Source organism: Delphinapterus leucas, chromosome 6, assembly GCF_059928025.1.
Source record: "Delphinapterus leucas isolate spDelLeu-1000000601 "Yukka" chromosome 6, BTC_Dleu_Yukka2, whole genome shotgun sequence".
NCBI lineage: Eukaryota > Metazoa > Chordata > Mammalia > Artiodactyla > Monodontidae > Delphinapterus > Delphinapterus leucas.
In genome coordinates this window covers 82,627,632-82,637,382 of record NC_143134.1, presented here as the reverse complement: position 1 = coordinate 82,637,382, position 9,751 = coordinate 82,627,632, and the positions used below count along the sequence as shown (strand labels likewise).

Here is a 9,751-nt window from a genome sequence, read left to right as displayed (position 1 = left end):
GGAGGATCCCGCATGCCTCGGAGCGGCTGGGCCCGTGAGCCATGGCCGCTGAGCCTGCGCGTCTGCAGCCCGTGCTCCGCAACGGGAGAGGCCACAACAGTGAGAGGCCCGCGTACCGCAAAAAAAAAAAAAAAGAGCGTGATGCCTGCTAAATCTGTCCACAGTGTTTTCAAGAAATCATGCTCACACGGAAACGTGCTAGGGAATACGGGATACAACCATAAGCGTGAATTGTCTCTCTGGAAATATTCATTATGCAAAATAAATGGCGTTGGGGGAGGGATATTCAGTGATAACAAATACATCAAACTATTCTTAGCCCCCAAACCTCCCCACCCTGCCCCCCCCACACACCTCACTCCTCAAATCTTTGGCTTAGCAACTAGTGCTTGAATGAGCATTCTGTATTCAGTCAGCCACTGGGTGGCTTGCACTTGAAGTCTCCTCACTGGTGGATACTGGTTGACACTGGTTAAGCCTCTTTCCAGTCTTGCACTAGAATGAACTCTATTTTTTTTAAAAAAAAAAAGCTCCTGAGTTTCTGGGTTCACACCCTTTTTTTTTCTAGCTCACCTTTCTCTTTTTCTCCCTCTCTCATTGAAAGCAAAGCTGGATTACTGGCCAACAACGAAGCAACGAAAGAGAGTCAAGACCTATAGAGGAAGAACGGAGCTTTTAAATGTCTGAAGATCTATAGACAGAGAAAGGGAATTGCTGGCACTGAAAAGTATCAAGGGGTGTTTCTAAACTCTGGTAAAGAATTACAGTTAGAGTTTCTGGTGCATTTTAACAGTGTTTGGCGGTTGAAGTTCAAGGAAGAATGGTTTGAAACATAGTCCAAATAATCATTCTCAAGTTTACATAACAGGAAAAAAGGACCAGCTGACATCCATCTATGAAGTGCAACTGGAAATCTGCTAAAGGAGAGAGGAAGAGAGAGAGAACACTGCATTGCCAAATATGGGGAGATTTAAGACATTTTACATTCCGCCAAATAGTACCTCTTACATCCTGTTAATCCAAGTCTGTATTTTGCAAGAACAAAAAGAACCAGCACATTTAAATGTACACTGTAGCGGAGTCCCTCCAGTGATTTCCAAAGAAGCTAATCTTTGAAACAGGGAAATCTTGAGAGTTTCCAATGTAGGCAGAGCCTGGACAAAGTGTCCAGCTCAAAAAGACCTTCAGAGCATAATTTTATCCAAACCGGGTGCCCAGAGCTATGAGCTCAGGCAGACACACAAGTCCACAGGCTGGCTTTCACATAGACAACTGCACTGAGTGTTGTAAAAAGCTGGCGGGTGCAGAGGAGTTTCTGTCGTTTTATCCCCCTACTCTCTAGGGAAGTGATCCCACCATTCTGCCACCCACAAAGAGAGCATTTGATAGAGTAGTTATAGAAGACGTGATAAATAACTGCTTCATCAAGCCATTATTTCAGGATATTCCAGAAGCAAGGAAGTGTCTGCCTGTTTTCAGTAAACAGTCTTTACCATATATACCAGAACAACAACAAAACAAATAATCAAAGAATATACCAAAATTTTAAGCCCAAAGCTTTGGGATCAGGACCTGATAGATCTGGATTTAATTCCTAGATATACAACCTCCTAGGTAGCTATGTAACGCTGAGCCAATGATATAATCTCTTGGAGCCTGGGTTTCTTCTTCTGTACCATGGGATAATAATAATGCTTACCTAATAGTATTGTTTGGATAAATAATATAATGAATGGCCCTTTGTCGATAATAAATAAAAGTATTTGTGTTTCCTATTAACATTAGAAAGTGGAGTTATGAAACAGAACAGTGATAGTTCCTATGTAATGGCTTCACTGACATATAATTTACAAGGCAAAAAATTCACTGTTTAAAGTACACAATTCAGTGGTTTTTAGTGTATTTACAGCGTTGTGCAATCATCACCATAATCTAATTTCAGAACATTTCATAACCTCCAAAAGAAACCTGTACCTATTTGCTGTCACTCCCCACCTTCCCTCTCTCCAGCCCCTGGCAAGCACTAATCTACTTTCTGTCTCCCTGGATTTGCCTATTCCGGACCTTTCATAAAAATAAAGTTGTACAGTATGTGGTCTTTGGTTACTGGTGTTACAGCTTCTTCTTGATTAATTTTTACCTGAATAGTAGCAAGTAGAAAAAAAAAGACTTCTTTGTTAAATTATCTCATTGGTTGACTTTAAAAGGATCCACGTAAGATCTGAGTAGAAGGGAATGGTTAAATGCCATATTCTTTTTCAGCAAACATTAAGCAAATAAATCATGCTGTTTGATCACATTAATGCATAACAGCCTTTCCTGTTCATTTATTTTCTCTGGATCTGGTCCTCGGCATTTGGCTGTATCATGAAGAAACTCCTTCCAGCACTGAGAGTGTCCTTGACTTTAGCCAAGGCCCGACACATTTGTTCCCATAGCAAAGCCTACTGTGTACTGAGTGGCCCCCTTCATGAGGCTGGACAACACGACAAGAGTGCCTAGTAGGGATGCGGGAGATTGGTTCCAGCCCTCACTCTGCCACCAAACCTCAGCTGTTAGAAGAATCAAAGGAGATGAATGAACCTGAAACAGCTTTGGAAAGTGTTTACATGTCAGTTAGGAATCTTGGGTCATAGGACTGAAATTGCTGGATCGTAAGGCAATTCTTTGTTCCACTTTTTGAGGAATCGCTAATCTGTCTTCCACAGAGGTTGCTCCATTTTACAGTCTACCAGCAAGGCATGAGGGTTCCAATTTCTCCACGTCCTTGCCAACACTTATATTCCCTTAAAAAATTATACCTAGCTTAGTAGATGTGAAGTGGTAGCTCATTATGGTTTTGATTTGCATTTTCCTAATGACTAATGATGTTGAGCATCTTTTCAAACTTTTGTATATCTTCTTTGGAGAAATGTCTACTCAAGTCCTTTTCCCATTTAAAAATCCTAATTGCGTTATTTGCCTTTTTCTGTTGACTTGCAGGAGTTCTTTATATATTCTGGGTATTAAACACTTATCAGACATATGATTTGCAAATACTTTCTTCCACTCCATAGACTGCCTTTTTACTTTCTTAATAATTTCCTTTGATGCATAAAAATTTTTAATTTTGGTGAAATCTAAGCCATCCATTTTTTTCTTCTGTTGTTCTTGCTTTTTGGTATTATATCTAAAAGACCATTGCTTAATCCACAGTCATAAAGTGGTACACCTATGTTTTCTTTTTAAGGTGGCTTGTTAGCGCAGTACGTGGGGCATCAGTCACATAAAAATATTATAGTTTTAGCTCTTACTTTTAAGTCTTTGATTTTGAGTTACGTTTTGTATACGGCGTAAAGGTAGTTTTTACATTTTTAAATGGTTACAATTTAAATGGTCAAATAAAGGTAATATGACCTTGGTAATATGCTCACTTTTGTCTCTTGACTCATGAAGCCAAAATATTTACTATCTGGCCCTTTATAGAAAAGTTTGCCAACCTCTGTGGCCAGATGCAGTCCTTGCAGATAGAGTGCTTAATAAATGTTGAACAAATAGATTCATTCAACAAATATTTAACTCTTCTACTGAGTGCAATTATGGGGTGGGGGAGGGGTTTCAAAGATCGACTGAGAACTCGTTACATCCAAGCAGGAATAAATTATACCTGGCGTAGAAGAAGCCAAGTACTAGAGATTAAATATTCTTCTGGGCAAAGGTCAGTCCTAAATGGTGATGAAAGCTGAGATGTAAACTATTTCAAATTATTTTTGGAACGAGATGCATAACAATTTGGAAAGGCATACGCCATAATGAACACATGCACACACATACACACGCATACATTTCCTTTTCCACGGTAAAGTCGAAGGAAATTAACAGAGATGGTGAGTGAGTCACCAAAGGGGACTAGAATTACTGTCACATGAGGAGGAAAAACTTTTGTAACATAGGGCAAGGCAAGTCCTTGGTTCATACCTTTTCTGTTAGTAGGAGATAGTCTTCACATGCATTAAAATGTGTGTATTACTGCCTACCTGTGGAACCAAAATTTCAATGAAAATGCTCTTGCAGCAGAAATCTGTCTCCCTAATGACAGTCCTCTGGAGGAGGCCTAGCTGTTCCTTCACAAACGGGAAGGGAATACATTGCACATTTCAGTCTCTCTTAATGGACAAAACCATAAACAAAGCAAAAAAACGAGAAAGAATCCACCTCTCTGCGACTCTACCCACCAGCGGTTCCTCAAAATCTCCCATCAAGAAATTCTTCAGGGCATCCCTGGTGGCGCAGCGGTTAAGAATCCGCCTGCCAACGCAGGGGACACGGGTTTGAGCCCTAGTCCGGGAAGGTCCCACATGTCACAGAACAACTAAGCCCGTGCGCCACAACTACTGAGCCTGCGCTCTAGGGCCCGCGAGCCACAGTTACCGAAGCCCGCGGGCCCAGAGTCCGTGCTCCGCAACAAGAGAAGCCACCGCAATGAGAAGCCCGCGAACCGCTATGAAGAGTGGCCCCCACTGCCGCAGTTAGGCAGAGCCCACACGCAGCAGCAAAGACCCAACGCGGCCAAAAATAAATAAATTTATAAAAAAAGGAAATTCTTCAAACAGCATTATCAGTTAGGGATTCAGTTTGACTATGAATAACAGGAAATTCAATTAAACAGTGACTTAAACCAGAGGCTTCATTTTACCTGAATGAAAGAGGTACGGAGGTAGGCAGACCAGGGCTCCTCAAGGCTCTTGCCACGCAGTCATCCTTGGCCTGCGGTTTGAAGTTTCAGGGTCACCAATAGCATCTCCACCTCTACTTTCCTATCCCCGAACCGGGAAGAAAGAAGGGGAAGGACGAAATGTGCGTGCCAGGTGAATCCAAGCTGTTTTCTAAAATCTTCCCCCCAGGAATTTCATTTCCCTCTCATTGGCCAGAACTGTGTCACATGGCAACTTCTAACTTCAAGAGAGATTGAAAATGTAGCTTTTTAGCTAGGTACAATTTTTTCCTGTTAGTCAGGAAAAAGAAGAAATGGATATTATGTCCTAAGAGTGTCTGCAACAAATAAACCTTTGCTTTGGATAAAGCCAGTATGCCAGATGCCCGCCCTCTAGTTAATATCTTAAATTGGTCCTTCTCAAACTTTAACTTGCATATGAATCACCTGGGGATCTTGTTAAAATGCAAATTTTGATTCAATAGATCTGGGGAGGGGCCTGGGGCTTCTAATTTCTAAGAAAGCCTGCTGACCACACTTTTAATTGTAAGGCCTTAAATCACAGGATCTTCTCATCAATCAGAAAAGAAGTCAACTGTTTTCCTGTTTTTGGTTTGTTTTAAATGTATGAGTTTAAAATTTAAATCGTATTCCCACTGCATACCTGCTAATATAATGAAATAAGAACTACGCAAATGACCTGTAGTGTTCTTGCCAACATTTTTAAACTAGAATCAAATAATGAAGAACCTCAGATAAATTGAAGCTGTGGGATATTCTACAAGTGACCTGAACTTGTCAAAAATTCAATAGCGTGAAAAACAACAAAAGGCAGGAGGATGGCTCTAGATTAGAGACTAAGAAGATAAAAACCAACGGCAGTGCATAAGCCTTAATTATATCTTAGATATTTTTTAAAAGCTATAAAATATATATATATATTTAAAGCTATAAAATATATTTTTGAGGCAACTGGGTAAAACGGAATGTGTATTGTACATTAAATTATATTATGGCATTGTTAAATTTCTTAGGTGTGATAATCATATAGGGTTTTTGTAGGAAAATGTCCTAATTCTCAGGCAACATTGGTTGAATTATTTAGGGAAGAAGTGCCATGATAACTGCAACTTATTTTCAAGTAGTTTAGCAAATATATATTTTGAGAGACTGAGAGAAGATAAAACAAACATGGGGGAAATGTTCACAATGGGTGAATCTCGGTGAAGCATTTACAGGGGTTCATTATAGAACTCTTTCAAATTTTTTCTACATTACAACAATTTCCAAATGGAAAGTAGGGAAAATTTTAGTCATATTAAAGTTATATAGCACATAGAGCTATAAATTAATTGAAAAAAAAATTTTTGGAGTATAGTTGATTTACAATGTTGTGTTAGTTTCAGGTGTACAGCAAAGTGGATCAGTTGTACATATACATATATCCACTCTTTTTTAAGATTCTTTTCCCATATAGGCCATTACAGAGTATTGAGTAGAGTTCCCTGTGCTACACAGTAGGTCCTTATTAGTAGAAAATAATTTTTAGTTTTATTTAGAAGTATCCTGAGTTAGGACTATGTCCAAGAAAGGGAGGTAAACACTAGGGTACTCATTAAGAAAATATTTGTAACAGAGAAAATATTCTCTATCCTAAAGAGCTCCCCTCTTTTGTGATCCTGAAGCCTGTGGTCCACATCTAAGTACTTTTAGGGTATGTCGTAAATATAGCAATAGACCTGTCTCCCTGCAGACTAGAAGTTCCTCGAGAAAGAGAATGAGTCTTACCCATTTCTATGATCCCAGCTGTAGACCCCAATAAACATCTGTGCAAGAAGGGAAGAAGGCATGAATTGACTGACGGCATTTGTCAGGGGAGTTTGGAAGATAGCCTTGCAGCCCAAGTCAGGATTTCAATTCCGAAATAACCCTGGATTTGGTTGTGTGTGTACCAGTGGAGAAGAGCCTGTGGCTGGCTGGTTCAGCCCCTTATATGCGAGTTGGGTGGTCACTAAACCTGTCAGACATGTTTGCACTGGCAAGCAGCTCATTCGGAACTAGTTGCTTATAAGGCACTTAATGACGTCAGGGTCCTAGGCGGTGCACGGCACACATAATGATTAAAGAGCCGAAGAAAATAAAGACGATGGCCAGAGGGAAACCATGTCACTCTTAAATAAATCATCCAAACAGAAACAAACAACACGCGGGCTGAAGAGAAATCTTTTAGTTTATGTAGTCATTTACCAGGATTCCTCTGCTCTCTAGATTCTACAGTGCCAGTGCTAGGATGACTGGTCTTATTAGCAATATACTTATTGTTTGTATTTCTTCGGGTTCAAGGATGTAATCTTGATACAAGTACAGATTTTTCTGACAAGTTGGCTTTTAATAATCAACTGACAGGTCAGCCGAGTTGGGGAACACGGCCACCAGGTCCCTGTGGGCTGTCCGGTGGTGGGTGCAGCCTCTCCTGGCCTCGAGTGCCGCGTCAGATGGCAGGGGATGGCTGCATCCTTTCAGCACTGTCACCCAGAGGACCGCGGGTGGAGACTGCAATTCTGAGGACCCTCCTGATGAACTTGGGCCCTCTCTTGCAGAACAAGCCTGAAAGCTAAAAGCTGTTAGACTGGAGAAGGAAGTACAGGGTTTCACAGCGAGATACCAGAGAGCTGTAACTGATGGTGAAAATATAAGAAGGCGAACCCAGAGATGTGTAGAAGATGCCAATATATTTGGAATTCAGAGTTTCTGTAAGGATTTGGTGGAGGTGGCAGACATTTTGGAGAAGACTACAGAGTGTATTTCTGAAAAAACAGAGCCTGGGGACCAGAAGCTCACTCTGGAGAAGATCTTCCGAGGCTTGTCATTTTTAGAAACAAAGCTGAAAAGTGTGTTTGCCAAACATGGCCTGGAGAAGCTGACACCCATTGGTGACAAATATGACCCTCATGAGCATGAACTCATCTGTCACGTGCCACCTGGTGTTGGGGTACAGCCTGGCACTGTGGCATCAGTAAGGCAGGATGGCTACAAGCTTCATGGCTGCGTCATTAGACTCGCCCAGGTGGAAGTGGTGGTAGGGTCTCAGAGAAGACTATGAATGGGCCCAGAGGAACTGAATGTTCTCCCAGAGTGCAGTCACCTGTGATTCCTTTATATATTAAACTAGGTTCGTATTGTACTTGAGGTACTTCATGTGATCTGTCTTGGATTTAGTCATATTGGCTTTATTTCTAAGATACTCTGTTGATTTCGTGTGACCTGTTTGGTCTCATCAGAAGTCTTGCCATTGGGCATTTGAACAATGTGACAAGTGTTCCTGTGGTCTTATCAAAATATGTTTAAGAAAATTATTTTTAAATTGGTACTCTGATGACTTTCAGTCCAAAATCTTTCTTAAAGGTGGAAATGAGTATATGTTGTTTATTTTTAACTAAATGTTCATTACTAATGATCCCTATAATAGGAATTGTATAGAATCTTGGATTTGTGGGAAAAGGAGATGGCAGGGATTGGTTTAACATTTGGTTACTTAAATGATAAAGCTTTATAGTTGTATGCATTTAAATCATTTGGGTTGATTTTTATGCACATAGATTTTCAGACTTCCCATTTTTTTTTTATTTTTCTTTTGTCCTTGTAGTTCCTGCCAGATAGACTTCATATTCACACTCATTTTCCCTTTTCAAATCCCATTTACAAGGCAAGGCGTGGAAGGCAGGGACTAGCAAGAAATCAAGATATCAGGTCCCTTTCAAGAAAGTATGGCCAAGAAACCCTGTGCTTTCTTTGTCGAATTATCTTCAAATTATTTTCAGCCTTCCTAGGTACATAATCATTTCAGGGAAATTGAGGCAGCACCAACAGCTAATGACCTAAATTGGTCTATATAGGTAATTTACCCACAACTTCTCTTTCCACCAGCCCTTAAATCCTCTGCCACTTTGTCAGATTAACCTTATGATTCTTTATTAGATTATGTGGGGAGGCGGTCAGGACAAAAAAACGTTAGGTTCCCATGATTCCTCATTAGTTATGCTGGGTTTCGGGGTGTTTTTGGGGTGGGGTGGGGTACTCACAATTCACTACCTCTCTTACATTGACAAGCTTTATTTCCCAGTTTTTGTGTCTGTCTTATGTCACGTGTGTAAAGATCTAGCTCCCCTTTTATGTATTGACCTCCTAGAGTTAATGAGCCTATGTGTAAATTTTTTATTTCAGTATTGCTTATAGATAGTGTTCTGTAAAAAATTTATTCAATAAATGAGTTAGTGAATGAATTATATATCAATCAATTGGACATTAGAAAGGAGGTCATATGGATATTTTAATGTTAGAAGCAGCCTTAATGATGATCTAATCTCACCCTTTCAGCTTCTTCTGAAGTATGAAAACATAGTCTTTTTAGGACTGGACTCAAAGAAAAAAAAAAAACTCTAAAACTAGTAAACTCAATTTCAGTGAGAACTTAAGTAAGAAACAACTGTCTGTTAACTTCAGTCATTTAAGATTCAACAGTTCTATAAAAAACATGCAAATATTTCCCCAGCAGACAATTAAATGTTGTTAGGTGTCCAGATTGCCCAGGTTTAGGTTTAAGTTACTTACCCATAAAATAAATCCATTTCTACCAGAACTCTATGACCCCATTCTGTGGGATGGTGAAAGTTATCCTCTTAGATGTCATAGATAGTTCTAGCATACTACACAAACATGTAGCAGCAAAGCCATCCCCCAATGGGTCCTACCACCTCCACCAGATTTAGACACTTAAAAAAAACAAATAACATGCGTCTAAGATGCAAGCAAAAGACTGATGGTGAGATTTTAAAACCAGAACCTCTTTTGACATTCCACTAAGTTCACACTGTAAATAAAATGAGCAGTCGGATTTCACAATAAGAATTTGTCTTGGGGCTTCCTGGTGGCACTGCGGTTGAGAATCTGCCTGCTAATGCACGGGATACGGGTTCGAGCCCTGGTCTGGGAGGATCCCACATGCCGCGGAGCAACTAGGCCTGTGAGCCACAACTACTGAGCCTACGTGTCTGGAGC

General features: G+C 40.2%; 1 pseudogene; it reads left to right on the top strand.

Annotated features, from left to right (window-relative positions):
* Window positions 1-2,507: 2,507 nt before the first annotated feature.
* Window positions 2,508-9,284, top strand: LOC111174523 (grpE protein homolog 2, mitochondrial pseudogene; annotated as a pseudogene).
* Window positions 9,285-9,751: the final 467 nt, after the last annotated feature.